Source organism: Coptis chinensis, chromosome 6, assembly GCF_015680905.1.
Source record: "Coptis chinensis isolate HL-2020 chromosome 6, ASM1568090v1, whole genome shotgun sequence".
Lineage (NCBI taxonomy): Eukaryota > Viridiplantae > Streptophyta > Magnoliopsida > Ranunculales > Ranunculaceae > Coptis > Coptis chinensis.
Genome location: NC_141461.1, coordinates 34,539,241 through 34,556,235, shown reverse-complemented (window position 1 = coordinate 34,556,235; position 16,995 = coordinate 34,539,241). Strand labels below are relative to the sequence as shown.

Sequence of the window (16,995 nt, the reverse complement as noted above, 5' to 3'; positions counted from 1 at the left end):
AGTCGAGGATGAAAGGGAAGATATGACATGTCCGGATGAAGATGCATTAGATAATTGTAATTCTAATTTAGAACGATGCAAGTGTTGCAAAACTGCCTTATGCATTTTTATGGTATTTGTGGAAATATCCGAGATAGATAGATTGTAGTTCAAAAGAAGCAAGGGAACCTTCGGTGAGATTTGAAATGCTTGAAGGGGTTCTCGACGATATCTTGTCTAACATGGAGACTATCCACCAAAGATCAACAAACCCAAGATGCAAAGACTTTCGATCGAGATGGAAGCCCAAATTGTTCCGAATGATGAATAGATGCTACGACGATGCCACCCGTGGAGGACTCTGTTTCAGCCGAGTCCGACAGGCATGAGCGTCGTCGCCAAAGGACAGATGGTTCAAGCCAATCTCCATCCCAGGGTCCATCATCATCACAGAACTAGGTGTTCACCATCAGTTGTGTTCGCTGTTATTTCATAATTTTGTTTTATTAGTTGGATTTTAATTCAGTAGTTAAATTTAAATAGTAATGTGTTTATTTAATGTTGTTTGGATTTAAATTTTATTTTTAATATAATTGGTTATTTTCGAGTACTGCTTGTTTTATCATTAATCCCACCTTCCCGACTTGTTTGGGGGTGGAAATATTTATACCGAAAGCATAAGTCGCTATATGATCATCCTATTTGAAAAGTTGTATTGGAGGAAAGGTTGATAATTTGGCCAATATCGGCACTATGATTTGTGTGGTGGTAGCATGAAATCTAGGAGAGTTTAGAAGTTACTATTCTAAATCAAGTATGAAAGATACCAGGATTTATAAAAAATCATGGAAATGGTTTGTTTCTGTTTTCGGGTTTGGAATTTTTCTATTTCCAGAAATTGCCTTCAAACAAATTGGGAACTTGCCGATTCGTTTTGGTAGCTCAGAACCTATTTAAACTTCCTTCTTTCTATACTAACAAACCACACTACACCCCACCATCATCCCGGACCTTCCACTCCAAGTTTTTCTTTCTTGGAAGACTCTAAGTTACATAATATGAAGACTCTATTATCTCAGACTTGTCCTTTTGAATATCCATTTCCTTCCTTCTTAAACCATCTCCTAATCCCCGCAACACCTAATAAAGACCTCTAGCTCAATTAGGATTAGGTTAGTGTGATAGTAAGTGGCAGATGTGTTTGATCGACTCGCCTTTGTTTGTCATTGAGATTGTAAGGTAAAGTGTGCCCACTGCATTAATCGAGTAGCTTAAACTTGAGGAAAAAATCGAGTGGTTTTTGTCTTGACATTTATGTGAGGACTTACTTAAGGACGCTTATTCCGAAGTTTTCAGAAAAACGAAACCTGCTAGGCATTTCATAGTATTACTCGTAGTATTTATATTTGTATCATAGATGATTGATTATTATGCATGTATTAGCTTAGGGTTTTGACTTAGTTATTCTTATTCAATTGCTAGTGAGATGTATAGATAGTTGGGACATAAATGAGGAAACAATAGTTTTATTTCTTAGTCGTTGTAGTATAGTTGAAGTTTGTGAGTACCTTCACTGGAAAACTCTCACGAGGCTATAACTCGTCCACTAGGGAATTCCTAGTGGTTTAAGGCCTTGTTGCATATGGTCAATGCAATCGCACTCAGCGAAACGAGAGTAGATAGAACTCCATTTTTGGTCACTTATGCTAATTTCTCATCTTTGCTTGAGGACAAGCAAAATGCTGTTTGGGGGTGGTTTGATAAGAGCCCAAAACTATAGTTTTAACCCTATAACAGTCATACTTTTAGACCAATTATGTGAGTAATAATTAAGAGTTAACACTGATTACGTGTTTTTATGCATTTCAGGTTTCAAAGTCCATTATGTGCAGAAATGTGCCACTTTAGCGAGATAAAGGAGCTAAGGTCGGTTACTAAGGAGTTCCGTGATTAAAGGCCAAGATTCAAGAAGACAAAGCCTTTCTAAAGCCCGGTCAAAAGCTGAAAAGTCGACGCGGGCTGAAATAGCACACAAGTCAGCAGAACTTTTGAAAGCCGTATCTTTGAACTCAAACCTCGGAATTGGGCCTACCTTATGTCAAAACGACCGTCTCGGAAAGAGCTTTCCAATGGTCTAAGCCTTGACCCAATCAGAGGAGCAGAAGTGGACGAAAAGTCTGTTGAAGGCAACTGCAGCTGAAGAGGCCTTTTTGGACTGAAAGAATTGGGTTTTGGACCTGATTCTCTGGCCCAAAACATGGCTCCAAGCCCATGCACGATTTTTGGATCTGGACATATAAAAACAAAAGCTTAGCTCTTTGTTAATGGTAGCTAGTTAGACCTAAACAATATAGATAATTCTAGATCTAGTTTCCAGTATTTTAATTAAGTTTTAGTTCCATTTTCAATTCTTGTTTTAGATTAAGTCTTTGAATCATTGTTCTTGATTGATTAGATAAATAAAATAGTTATTTTGTTAATTTCGATTTTGTCATCTCAATTTATAGATCTAGTTTTAATTATTGTTGGTTACCATTTCTTAGTTGTTAATTAGAATTTAATTATTGTTTAATTTAGATTAGTAAATTTCAAATCTTTGATAATATGTTTAGTTTAGATTCATATGGGAATGATTGCGGAATGATACAAGGCTAAAACCTCCATTAGAGGGGTTGATGAAGCCTTGATGAAAACTTAGTGGTATAATGTAGAAGCATTGTAGAATCTATTCCAATCTAGAAGGTCGTGATTCGCCATGAGAATGGGTGGACGACCTCACATGCTAGTTAGTATTCGGTAGAAATGCCATGAACACTAGGGATTAGAACTCGAATTCTTGCCGTAAGAACGTAAGAATCGAGATACAAGAATCTATACTAGGTTATTAAGTTGGATTCGAGGTGGATTCAATTCCCCTCTAATCCTTTATCTAGATTCAAAAAACAATCGTATTTCCATAGCATTCGTAGTTAAATTCAACATAATATATTCCATATAGGTATCGTAGTATAACACCCTTCAGAAAGCTCTCATTAGACTTAAGACTGACTAATTAGATTAGAAAACATTCCATGCTAGAGCACTAGGAGTGGAACGAATTTGTTACTCCACTCTATTTCGATAGATTCGAGAGTAGAAACTTTGATAAAAATAGACATGTAGAAAGTTTTAGTTTACTTACGTTTTGAGTTCATCGTTCATTTCGTAGGTAGACTATTCAAATTTTATATTTTATCAGTAACTTAGAGAAAACCTTGTTATTTTCTTTTGCTTCTACACTTTATTTCCATCCTTAGCCATATTTTTCTTTTTCTTTTCTTTGGCTTTTGACTCCCTTTTATTTTATTTTTGGAGTTTTTATTTATTTCTATTTTTTTTCTTTTCCTTGGATGGAAACTTTTTTTCTTTTTCTGAAACAACTAACTAATTTTTGTTTACACGGGTTTTTCTCTTCTTCTTTCTTCACTCATTCTATTCTCAGACTTATTTTTGATTGGGTAAGTTGAATTTTTTATTTTGTTTTGTTTTTGTAACAGGGTAAAGGAATTGTGGTTTATGGAAGGCTAAAGAAAGGCTCGTGGGGGCTTAATTAGGAAAATAATTCATAGGTTTGAATTTCTGGCTATATCGATCCAAAGAGGGCCTAAATTCTCGCCTTAGGATATGGCATAGTGATCAAAGCAAGTGGGCGTGTGATTTCTCTATCCGTTTCACTTCTCCTTTGTGTCATTTCTCAAATGTTTAAAATCATATAAGGCTTTAGGCTATATTCTCACGTGGATTTGTAGAATAAGTACTCTAGCCTAGATTTGAAAACTTATTGCTAACAATCATAGATACTCATATAATATATTTATAGATAGATGCAAAGATTATTACCTACATATTAACCTAAGTTTCTAACAATTATTCTCGATGCAAAAGCTACATTGAGACTTCTAGATTGTTAAGAGCATAGAGAAAAAATATAATACCAATATTCCTAAGTGTATAGCATAAACTTATTTATTTATATTTTTTGAAATTTTTAACTTGAAAAAAATGCATATTATACATATCTATATCCTAACAGATGCCTTAATTACCGTGTTTCTATGCCCCCCGACAAGAAGCATGCTTTGTCCTCAAAGCATTTAAATAAAGAGGGTAGAAAAATACCATGAAAACGAGGGAAATTCTAGAACATCTGCAAAATAAGGTTAGAACATACTAATATAGGAATAAAAAAAGCGACGCAACTCTATAAGAGTTCCACCCATTATGGGGTTAACATAATTAAATTGCTTGGGACATAAGCAGACACTAACTGAAACTAAAAACTTACCTCCACTCCAGCGTTTACTCGTCATCCTCCTCTTCTATAAAAAAGTGAGGTTCCTTCGCGTCTGCCATGCCATGATAATTTGCCATGCTTCTGTTAAACTGCTTCATGCCAAAAGTGTCTAAATGGGCCGGGTAACCATTCATTTGACATGTTACTTCAAGTGTTAAGCGAGTCACTTCTGATGAAATCAATATGCCAAAAAGAATCATTATGAATCAAAAAGCAACTTGGGACCTTGGTTTGGAGTGCATTAAGATAGGCAGCTTGTCCAAATGATTGTATCTTTGTATTGGAAGGATAATAAGCCAATCGAGGACAAGGATAGAATGGATATATCAATGGTCACCAAGGTGGGAACTTTCTCCATCGTGGATGATGAGGAAAAATAATTCAACTTGTGAAACATAAAGAAAAAAAGGCAAAAAGTTTTGAGATATTTTCCGTTAAAGTCGGGCTTGGGTATTATGTGCTCCAAAAAACATCAAAGGACATGAGGTGGCATGCAGATTATGCCATTAGGAAGGATGGAGCATTAAGGCATCGATCCAGTGATTCGGTAGGCATGGAAAACACTGGGCGAAAAGATATCCTTCTTCGGTTTGGAACCCTCCTTGATGTCGGGCTTGGTTTGGCTAGTGATGGTTTTAGTCCATTTGGTAATCTTAGCACTATGCATATACATGGCCTGTGGTTCTTGTTCCATATAATCTGCCACCATGGATGTGCATGAAGCAGCCTTATTTTAGCTTGTCCTTTGCTTATTCACGGCCCTGCAGTCCACAGGAATAACATTGATGTGTACTACGACCTTTAATTCGATGAGTTGAAAGAGTTGTGGATAGAAAGGAGGTGAGACATATGATGCGTATTCAAGTAGAATTTTCAGATGCATCGCATTTGTTTTATGGACAATTAATGACTTTCCGGCCTTTTGACTTATCGGGATGGAGCACCAAAGGCCAACTTCGTGTCGCTTCTTGCCGCGAAGACTTGTTCAAAAGATTTCAAAGACGTATGAAGTTTTGTTATATGGGAAGTCGCCCGGCTCTACCACTTTTAATCATCCATATCGAAGGAACAAAAGTTCCTTTGATAACACTTATCAAGCGAGGGACTGCCCCAAAACCACTAAGTGGAATTGAGGTTCTTGAAAGCAATTCGGATTGGGTATGAGCAAGTCACATTAATGACGATTCTTTCGATAAGTCCGGTCAAAAGAAAACGGGAAGATAATTTGCATTATAAGCGGAAGAAAATCGGTATATTTTTTGAACTCCCTTATTGGAAAGACCTTAGTTTGCATACAATCTTGATGTTATGCACATTGAAAAGAACAATAGCGAGAGTTAGCTTGGGACATTGTTAAATTTAGAAAAACAAAGGGCGGCTTGAAGGCCGACAAGATTTGGTGTTGATGGGAATCTGAAAATCACTTCACCCTATACCAAAAGGGCAACAAATACTACCTACCCCACACCCGATTACACATTGTCTTTGCAAGAGAAGAAGCTTTGTCAATTTTTGAAAGATGTAAAGGTTCAGATAATTATTCATCAATATTTCATCGTAGTGTTCGAGGTTAAAGAAGCCAAGATACATGGCACGAAAAGTCATGATTGGCATGTTCTAATCGCAACAACTACTTCGATTTAGGCCATGTGGAATTCTACCCAAGGAACTAACAATGGTTTTGGTTGAGTTGTCCAATTTCTACAAGCAATTGTGTTCTAAAGTGTTATGGGTTGAAGAGTTAAGCGTCTAGAGTATAGTATTCTTTGTGACTCTTTGCAAAATGGAAATGATTTTTTTCCTCGGCATTTTTTGATGTTATGGTTCACCTACCAATGCATTTAATGGGTGAAGCCAAGCTTCTTTGGACCAGTGTTTATCGATGGATGTATGCAATTGAAAGGTAAGTGAAGACAATATGCAAGATCAATTTGTTTTCTTCCTAGGTAACATATATACTTATATTTATGTTTCTTTTTATATGTATATATATAGGTATTTGTATAAGCTTAAAAAGTATGTCTTGACAAAATTAGCGGGAGGTTCAATTCTTGAAGAGGGTATCTTAACGATGAGTGTTTGACATTTTGCTTTCGATGTACTTAGATGGTGGGGTAGAGACAAGGTTTAATCGACAAGGGAGGAATGATGATTGTGAAGATGTAGAATCAGATGGAAAAGTTTTCAATATTTCTTTGGAAGCACTTCGTCCTTTAGGGGAAAAAAGAACCTTGAGGAATCTAACTAGCGAAGAGTGGGAACAAGCTCGTTTGTATGTGCTAATGAACTGCGAAGAAGTGAGGCCGTTTGTTGAAATATGACAAACTTCTCTTTTCTATTTAAAAGAAATTATCTATGTTTGAATCACATATATGTTCATTATAATAAAAATGGTCTATTAATACGAGGAAACACAAACAAATGATTAAAGATGACCATGAATGCATAAGTGCTAGGAACTTGGACCGTATTCATAATGAGAGATTTGGTAGCTGGTTTGAAAACCATGTATGTGGTAGTCGACTAATTAAGTAGTATGTTTATTAAGTATAATCATATTTATTGGTTTCATTTAGGCGTGTTAATTTGTTTTTCTTATCTAAATAGGTTCAACAAATGAAAAGAGATGGTGAGTTGGTCAGTGAGCAACTTCGATATGTTATCCTTTGGTCCTACCGATTTGCCACCTGTTTTAGAGGGTGCATTGCAAATGGATATAGGTTTCACACAAAAGATCTCGAGATCGCGAAGAAAAATGCAAAAATCATGGAGTTTTGTATCTGAGAAACCTCGAAGCTTTGCAAGTGCTAGAGATATGAATCTGTTATAGGGAGTGTCGGTTATTATGGTATCCTAAATGATATAGTGGAGCTTACGTTATGGCAGTGGGAATCGAGTGTTTATGTTTAAATGTGATTGGTTTGATGGCTTGAGCGTCTTTGGAGTGAAACAAGATGAATATGGTTTCACCTTGTGAATTTCCCACGAACCTTAGCTACCAATGAACCTTTTATTCTTGCATCTAAAGCACAACAAGTTTTTATCTTAGAGATAATTTGGATGAAAATTGGCGAGTTGTGTTGAAGACACAACCAAGGGACTTATATGATATGGGGTCGGGAGGGTTGAGCCAATCAAGATAACTCATCGTGCACACACCAAGATGCAAGTAATCCAAATGAGAACTTAGATACCATTGAAAGCTTGGACTAGGAATGAGGTTGAAGGAATTGAAGTTGTTGCCAATCTTTGTTTGAAAAGAGAGCAAGACTTCATTGATGATAATGAATGTGTGAAGACTTAAGTGAGGATAGTGATTGTGATGACGACTTCATTAATGATAGTGATCCAGATTATTGATGTGTGGAGTGTGGTTTAATTTAGTTTTAGTGTTGCTAAGTATGACATTGGGTGTAATGCATCTTTATTAAGACCGTATTCAATTTGTTATGAATGCTCTCTCTTGATAGTTTATTAATTTGATTGATGTTTCTTTTCTTATGAGTGCATTTATTAGTCACGTTGGGAATTCCTTTAATTTTCTTGTATAACATAGATAAGTGCAACGCAATGGTAAAAGGCGACGAGGAGGGATCAAATGGCGATGAGAATGGTAAGATTTTTGATTTTTTTTTGAATTCTTAGGTTTTAACTATTGAGTAATATCTAACTCATATTATTTGTTGTGCTAATATCTATATTTAACATTCTAAATAGGTGGGAAATGGGTTAGAGGCACTTCTACCCTTCCTAAGGTTTTAATAACCCATCTAGTTCAAGTTGAAACCGACTTGGAATGGCAATAATCAACTGATGGACCGGATACACATCCAAGCTTGTTTGCGGAGAATCTATAGGAGTATTGATGACATCATCATTGATTTGATTGGACCAAATATTGGGAGCAACAAAGGTGGAGATGATAAATTATGGCTATGGAACACGCTTAAGGTAAAATGTAATGACCCTAAATTTACCCGAGACTAATTTGGCGATTTTCTTGTATGCTTAGGATTAGTATGGTGACTAGCATGTGTAAGAGATCCATCTGCATTAATTAACTTTCCCATTTTCATCTCTTGTAATACCACCATAGCCATGACCACCCGGATCTTTCTCCAAGTTGTAAGTTTTAATAGTTTATGAACCCTTAGATTTTTTTTAAGGTATGTAGATTAATAGTCTTAAAGACTCTCATCCACTCCTGTTGGTATAGTAACATATATTCTCTTAAGTCGGTATTAAGTGTAATGTGTTGGTTACATTGTTACAAGTCATCCCTACATGTCTGTCCTAATTGGTTTTATTTACTCAATAAAAGTGCCACCACCTGACTTGGTTTTATTTAGAGTTTGATTGCAACTTGTAGTCGGTATCCATGTATGCCACCATTGTGATTTTGTTCTTCTAAGGGTATCAAGGTTCTAGGTTTGGTTTGTTTATATACACCATGATATATTGTACATATTTGCATCGTGTTTTAGGATTAAATGGGAGCTTGATGAGAGCAAGAAAAAAACTACTTTGGGTCGAATTGCCTCGGATGAATTCAGGAATAAGAAGACTAAATGGAAAAAGAATTTCTATTCAATTTTTTACCACGACATATGAGGAGTATAAGCGCAAAAACCGGAGGCGACTATCCACAACAAGAATGGGTCAATCTTGTGCAATTATGGGATAGTCCCTGAGGCATCAAGTATATGAAGAACTTTAGTGTTCCATTTGAAATAGTTTTCACAACTTATATATTATTTTTGTTTTACGTGTATCTAGGTAATTTAAAGGAGGAACAAAGCGTAATGTCGTTCTAAGCAAATAGCAAAGCATACTAGTGGTCGAAAAGGTTTTCGAAATGAGAGCACAAATTGTATGATATTTATTGTGGTCTTTGTTGTGAACTTACATTTTCAAGATTGGCTTATAAGAAATAAGTCAAATAACAATTTTCTTGTGTCCGACAGATTCGAGGAAGGTGCACCCCCATCTCAAAGGAGACTTCTTTGTGCTATCCCATACAAGTTCGGAAGACAAATGATGCACTTGATGGACAATCAAGAGAGTATATAGTAAGTGAAAATTCAAATCTAATAATGATGTTAAGTGAATATAATAAATGTTTTCTTCTTATATATATTAATTCGGTTTTGCAATATAGGAAAAAATGAAAGAGTTAGCTGGAAGAGATGAAAATGGAAATCAACAACCCCTTTCCGATGAAATCTAGGCAAGTTATGCATGCGTGGCGTATGGAAGTGATGGTGATGGGTCGGTGTGACACCGACTAGTTATTTTGGCTCTCAAGCATCATCCCATGGTACAACCCGATCGTGTTGCTGGAATTGGAAAATGAGATGGCTGAAATCTGAAGGGTAGCACAAGAAAAAGAGGAGGAAAGGCAACGTGAGCTTGATGAGATAAAGAGAGGGTTCGATGCACGATATGAAGCGATGGAAGCTCGATTTATGGAAACACTAATGCAGAGAACTTCCCTCTCTAGAATGCTGTAAGTTAAACTTGTTATGTCTTGCTACTTCTAATTCTTTGTGTTCACTACTAAAAAAAAGGCTTGTTGTGTCATTTTAAAAGTGACACAAGTAAATTGTGTCAGTTTTGGAATGAATTTGAAACCGACACAAAGTGCCGCCCGACATAACAAGTTTAACAAAAAAAGCATTAATATCAAGTGACTTTGTTGTGTCAGATTTGGATTACCAAAACAACCTCACTAGATGATAAAACCAACACATCAAGGTTGATGGTTTTGTTGAGATTGTTCTGGTAACGTGGAGATGTATGTTAGTTGCATTGCATTGTATAAGTTGTGTATTAGGGTTTCTGGAATAGTGTTTGTATATTTATAGTTTTCTTCTTATTCGAGGATTGGTTACTTGACTTAACTGGCATTGGTCGAGATGGTTAAGTAGTCGGTTCTACTTAATCGGTATATCTTTTAGTAGTTGAATTTACTGATCGAGGTATAATATTTTATATTTGGTTTGGATGTATTTTTATTAAATTTTCAAGTTATGACAGGTTTTATATTTATGAAATGTTGATAATCTGAGAGGAGACTCACCGAAATTTTACTATAAAAAAGTCATGTATCTTAGGTATGTTATTGCATGAGATTTGGGGAGTTAACGCCAACCAACCGGTCCCTGGGTTCCCCTACCTAAGATCCATTGGCGAAACTTTAATTATACTAGGGAGAGAGCAACACTCTAGTATTTTTGGAGATCTTATGTGCTTCCCTTGCGGTCTTAGCCCATGTAATATAGATAACTCATGCACTAAATTCTCAATGTGGCCTTTAGATAGCCCTCGTGCCCTCGCAAATTATTCTTTTTGACTTGGATACGTACATACAAGAGTACCAAAAGTTAGCTTGATTTACCATAATGATTTTGTTCCTATTTCAATAGATAGAGACAAGCCATGTTAATGTTGCTGCCATCCGGACTCTTTGATCTTCAATTTCTTCATTGAAATATGGAAGTAATTGTGTGTTAATGCCTAGGACTTGAAACACCAAGAGAACCAATGTTGGAAAGTTCAGCTCGTTGTTGACAATATAATAACACTACTTAATTTTGCCTTGTGATTTTGTGCTATTTGCGGTTATCGGTTCATATGTTATATGTCAATTAAGTTCATACTACGCTTTTGACAATATCACGGGGCCTTGTATGCAGGCCACATATATATGCACTTTATTTACATTCCTTTAGATTTTCATCTACTTTTGGTGTTGTCCACATTCACATGGCTGCTTTTATATAAACTCTATTTTTAGGGTTTAACATTTTTTTTTTTTTTATAGAGATGAACAAGATGAATACTAGTATTGGACTTGGACCCGTTACCCGCGTTTTTTGCATACTTGAATTTGGTTGGATAGGCATTATTGGAGCAATATTGAAGTTTTTTGTTTTTGTGGATTGGAAGCGGGCATTATATGGGACTAGTTATAAATTTTTTTGTAGATTGGAAACTTGTGAAGGTTTTTGGATTATGGTACTCGCCAAGTTTAACGTGATATAATGAATTTGACGTTGAATGTTATTTATTTGTTTTGGTTGATATTTGGTTAATTAAGTATGTTTCTTATTATTTATTTATGAAGCTTGTTGAGATATAGGTTCAAATTGACAATTGAAGTGATTTGAACAGGTGCAAAATTGAAAATATGTGCACTTAAAAAAATCACTTTTGTGGCAGCCACCCATGACTAAAGATATTTGAAAAGTTTAGGCAAATTCAAAATTTTCAAACTTTTGTGGCAGCTACCACCCAAGCAGCTAAAGATATTTGAAAAGTTTTTGGCAAATTCAAAATTTTCAAACTTTTGTGGCAGCCACCCCAAGCACTAAAGATATTTGAAAAGTTTAGGCAAATTCAAAATTTTCAAACTTTTGTCGCGACCAAGTCGTGGCAACATATATTTTGATTTCTTTGTCTTTTTATTTTTTTATAATTCAAAACATTTTGCCGCTGTAACTCCCCGTGGCAAAGAGATTACTTTTAGCGGGTGCACCTTAGCGGGCAAAGACATTTTGTGACACCAAATAGTGCCTCGGTGGCAAGAAGTTTTACCGCAAAAAACATTTGGTGGCAGTTTTGGGTACTTTTGGCCACGGCCGGCGGCCGCGGCAAAAAGTCTTATTTTTGGTAGTGCAAGTACATATCTGTAAAGGTGTGATTTGGTTTTCCCTTACAAACAGTCACTGGGGGACTAGAATAGGTTATTGGATGAGACTGAGTTCGACGTGAGAGCGAACTGCCTACGTATTTTATTTTGGGTTGTATGGGGGAGAGTAGAATCAGGTCTGGCGTAGTTCATAGGAGAGGTATTTATAGAGATTGAGAGTGTATCCTTGCTCACCACGTGTAAAGGATCTCCCAAATAAGGGGTGGAGATTAGGATATCACGCGAGAACCGCCCTCATAGGTTTGTCTTTGAATGATGTGGGGTGGCGATCAGTACAAAGTAGCTTTGGCGGTCGTGACCCGTGGTCGACGGTCAAGATATGTGCAAGTACACCTTTAGTCATGATTGCTTCTGGATAGAGGATCTGTGTCACTTCCCGCAGAAGTTCGCGCGGATAATTGCGATCCTCGTCTCAGAAGGCGTTCTACTAGCTCATGGATCGGACACACCGTATCCAAAGGTCGATGTGCCATTCCCGCCATACTAGGCGCGTGCTGGATAGAGAATATCACTCCCCTACAATATCTTTATAATACATAGAAAAAACAATTTAGTTTTAGTATGTTATTTGCATGATTTCTCCGTGTTTAATTATATATATAGTACATCTACTATGTTTAATTTGTTTAAATTTCTTTTCTTATTGGTTAAAGATTTTTTCCTTAAAACCAAAGAGTACTCTTTATTGGATAATCTCAGCCCATAACAGTCATCAAATGATGGTGATAACACAGGCGAAGTTGTATAAAGATGATATACCTGTATATCATGATTCTGCAGTAAAGGGTTTTCTAGTGCTGGCTGTCTTGTGATGTCAATACAATTGTAAATGCCTGCATTTGTCTGAAGAAACAACATGAAAAATCCATTCCTTGATGAATATGGGTGTATGTACCAATATAAAAAAAAAAAAATGAAAATAGTAATGATGATACCTTAAATGTCTTGATTGCAAGCTTATTACCTTAAATGTCTTGATTGCAAGCTTATTGCGAATTTTGAGTTGTTTCTTCATCTCTATATGTCCTTCTTTTGGCAAAATACTTCCGTTAAGTCCATGGAGACTCACACAAAAAGTCCATACTACAACTAATGAGATGACAAGTTTCAGTGAAACCATGGTTTGAATTTTTTGTTTCTTTTGTTTTTGTTTTTGTTTCACAAACATTGTTTATATAGAGTATAGACTAGGATAGATAATTATGAGTTGTTAGTTTTAAATGTTATAAATACATAGTAAGAATTTAACTCATTTTAAGAAGGAAATTTATGAGGAAATAAATGTTCAATTTCAAAGGTAATGGCAAATCCACCCAAATACTTTTCTTGCCCAAAATGATTCCTTTTACAAAAGAGCAATTAGTTCGATGTAATCTGAATTCATCTCCATAAAATAGACAACCACCCTTGGGGCATTGTGTGATAATATTTGTAAGTGGATACATTAAATTAAAAAAACTTGACCTTTCCCTATGGATTAGATGAAAATGGTTAGCCCCGGAGAAATGCCACGGTCCTTAATTATGACAGATTAGACCACTAAGACCAAAGTTCTAGCTTTTGTCTGAAAAGTACGGCCAGGCTACATTGACACCCCTACAAAAGAGTGTACTTCTACAATGACTTAATTTCTCATTTTTGGTGGAGATGAACCCCTTATCATGCGAACCGTCTACAAAAAATGAGCTAATTATAATATCTTTAGCCAAAGTCTTGATCCTATAATAAAATTAGAGGGGACTAGATAATAGAGGCTTAGAGCATCTTTATCTCTACCCGTGAGATTTAAAGTGGATAGGATTTCCCATTATCATAAGTTATCATCATTTTAATTCAACTGAGCTGCTTTATCATTTTTTCTAGATTTAAATTTAGTACGAAACATAAGTGCGTATAAGACTGCGTTATACTGTTCATATTTCCGAATAATTGTTTTCTTTTTTCTTTGTAATATATATCTATATCTTAATATTAAAGCTCCCACAAATGATATTTTTCGAAATTCTATTAAAATTCCACATCATCACCTCCTATTGAAACAGGAATTTCTTTCTTATTTATTAGACACTTCTAATTAAAACGGGAATCAATTTCCTATTAAAACAGAAATTCCTCCTCTATTAGAAAAAAGAAATTCTAACACTTCTAATTAAAACGGGAATTCCTTTCTTATTGAAAAGGAAAAATATAGCATATCTAATTAAAACGAAAATCATTCTCCTATTAATACGGAAATCATATTTCTAAATTAAGTCAACTATTAAACGGGGTTAAAAAAATGGGTTTATAAAACTTAATTAAAACAATTTGTTAGAAAATTAAAACGGGTTTTTAAAACTTAATTAAAATGATTTGTTATAAAATTACAATAGGTTAGCAACTAAAAACGAGAATCACGATTTGTTAGAAAATTTCTATATGTATATAGTTATGATTGTTGAACATGTTTTCAAAAGAGCTGGTGCGTATGCACGGGCCTACTTTCTAGTCTTAATATTAAAGCTCCCACAAAGGGTATTTTTCGAGCTCCATTAAAATTCCACGTCATCAACTTAATAGTTAATTTAAAACGGAAAACTCTTTTTTTTTTAGAATTCAACTTCAAACGGGAATCTTCTTTCCTTTTAAAACCAAAACTCAAATAGTAGCATAAAAACTATTTATTTCCAAATTAAAATGGTATCCCTACCCCAATTAAAAAATACGGGTTTTTAAAACATAATTAAAATAATTTGTTAAGAAATTAAAACGGATTTTTAAGACTTGATTAAAATAATTTGTTAAGAAATTAAAACGGGTTTTTAAGATTTGATTAAAATAATTTGTTAGGGAATTAAAATAGATTAGCGACGAAAACAAGAATCACAATTTGTTATGATTGTTGAGCAAATTTTTAAAAGAGCCAGTGCGTATGCACGGGTCTACTTTCTAGTATATATATAGTTTATGGTGAGTAGATGATATCCACAAAAATTAGATTTGAATTCATTTTCTAAGTGAAGTTTTATTTACGTACTTATTTTAACTTAAAATAAATATGTACTTCTAAGATCCGTACTGTATATATATATATAGTAGCCAAAAGGTATGTCTTCAAAGCAAGATCTCTCCAATTAATAACATGCCAAATGAAATGTTTGTGTAGTTCCTTGACATACTTTAGTGGTCCAGGCATGACAAAGTAATGATTGTAATAATTTGATAAAATTATTAAAAATCTTTAAAAGTTCATATTTGATAGTAAGTTTCTATCCTTGAGAAGCTTATAGGCTTATTGCAGTTAAATTAGCTGTCAAAGATACACTATATATATACATGCATAAATTGATGCCAAATAAGGATTATGATTCAATATTGATTATAAGAAACAATCAGACACCAATACACCATCATTACAGCAGATCTGCATAAGTCATTATGAAAGTCTATGTGAAAAAGTGTAGAGTAGGAAATTATACAATATTACAAAATAAATAGGTGGCTTAGGGCCGAAATGCAGGTATGTGTAGTAATAGCAGAAATCCCCTGCACAGTTCTGATATGTAATTGATAAATATAAGGCCTTAATTCTCTCTTAAAAATCTAATTTTCACTATTACATAAATAAGCATACTTGTTACAACTTACAACAGCAACAACAACACAAAAGATGAAATACCTAATTTTTTTTAAAGTGCATTGAATTATTTCTATTTTAGTCGGTGAACACTAGTAGTGTTTACTTCGAAATTAATTTATCAGCAGGCCCTAACTGTAATTTAGTAAACTGATTAGAATAGGGGGAGAGGAATACGATATATAATGGTTCTTCAATCAGAGCACCTAGCAAAATACCTGAATAAATTCCGCATGAAACCAATCCATATTACCAACTTCCCCATCCAATGTTGCTGACATATTTTCCCTATTCACGTACCTGAATTTGAGAGAGGAATATTCACAGAGTAAAATTCCATGCATCAAGATAGTATAAATGCCTATTTGCCTAAGGACAGAGTTGTGTGGACACCACATCATACTCAACAGTTCACATAAAATGGCGCTTAGAAAGCTCTGTTCTTCTCAGGCACACATGTCAGTTCTTGTATGGGGGAAATATGTGATACCCAGACACTCATTCACTTTTCTAATAGTCTCTCAAGTCTCAACTCAAGACACGGAAACAGAGAAGAAGCTCTTCAACCATTCTTCATTTTGGCTTTGTAACCAGAGTAGACATCTCTTCTCTGGATGCCCCTATTCTACTGAAGTGTTAAATGGTTTCAGAAACTTAACATCATCACTAGTGAACAGTTCAGCTAATAGGAGTGGTCTCCTATTCTTAGGATTTCTTAATATATGGATTGATATCAAACCTATCTATAGCAATAACTTCAGTAATTCACTATCCAATGTTGCTGACATTCCTTGACTCCAGAGACTAAAACTGATCCAGTCTATCAACCGGACAACCGCACCTTTTGGGCAAACATTGGTAATGAGACATGGAATAGCTAGTGCAAAAGACTAGAAGATAATCTGAAGCATCTTTACGTACCAAAGTATAACTAGTGTAATAACAGATTTACCATTCAGACAACTCTTCAAACATATTGAGAGCAATAACCAAACACGAAGAAACAAGAAAACAATTTACAGGTATTGCCGCTTATGGCCTTATTGGTCCTAAATTATTGTCTGGCAGCGAACGTTGGCGCCTTGCATTTTTAGGAACTTAGAAAGTTAGGACTTAGGAACACGTCTAAAAAATGGTCATTCCACATTTTAGTCAATCTGGAATTCGTTGATATATCGATAGGATGTGTTGAAATATCTAATTTTTGGTAGTACGGAATTTCAATACGGTCGGAATGCTAGTGTGTTGAAATCTCTAGTATGTATCGGTTTGGAACTCTGAAATATCAGAAAAATAACATTTGTATGAATTTTGTGGTATTTTAGAAATTTTCTTTTATGGTATATATATGATCCC

At 35.0% G+C, this 16,995-nt stretch overlaps 2 long non-coding RNA genes across 3 annotated transcripts; both read right to left on the bottom strand.

Annotated features, from left to right (window-relative positions):
• Window positions 1-12,493: 12,493 nt before the first annotated feature.
• Window positions 12,494-13,254, bottom strand: LOC147492686 (uncharacterized). Its single transcript, XR_015198191.1, has 3 exons — window positions 12,988-13,254; window positions 12,783-12,866; window positions 12,494-12,548 (listed from the first exon to the last, which is right to left on the bottom strand). It is a non-coding gene; the product is annotated as an uncharacterized LOC147492686 (long non-coding RNA).
• A 1,874-nt stretch (window positions 13,255-15,128) lies between these two features.
• LOC147492685 (uncharacterized) lies at window positions 15,129-16,832 on the bottom strand. Of its 2 annotated transcripts, XR_015199374.1 has the most exons (3): window positions 16,561-16,832; window positions 15,858-15,939; window positions 15,129-15,426 (listed from the first exon to the last, which is right to left on the bottom strand). It is a non-coding gene; the product is annotated as an uncharacterized LOC147492685 (long non-coding RNA). The 2 variants fall into 2 exon arrangements; XR_015199373.1 differs by lacking the exon at window positions 15,129-15,426 and having other exon boundaries at window positions 15,526-15,939.
• Window positions 16,833-16,995: the final 163 nt, after the last annotated feature.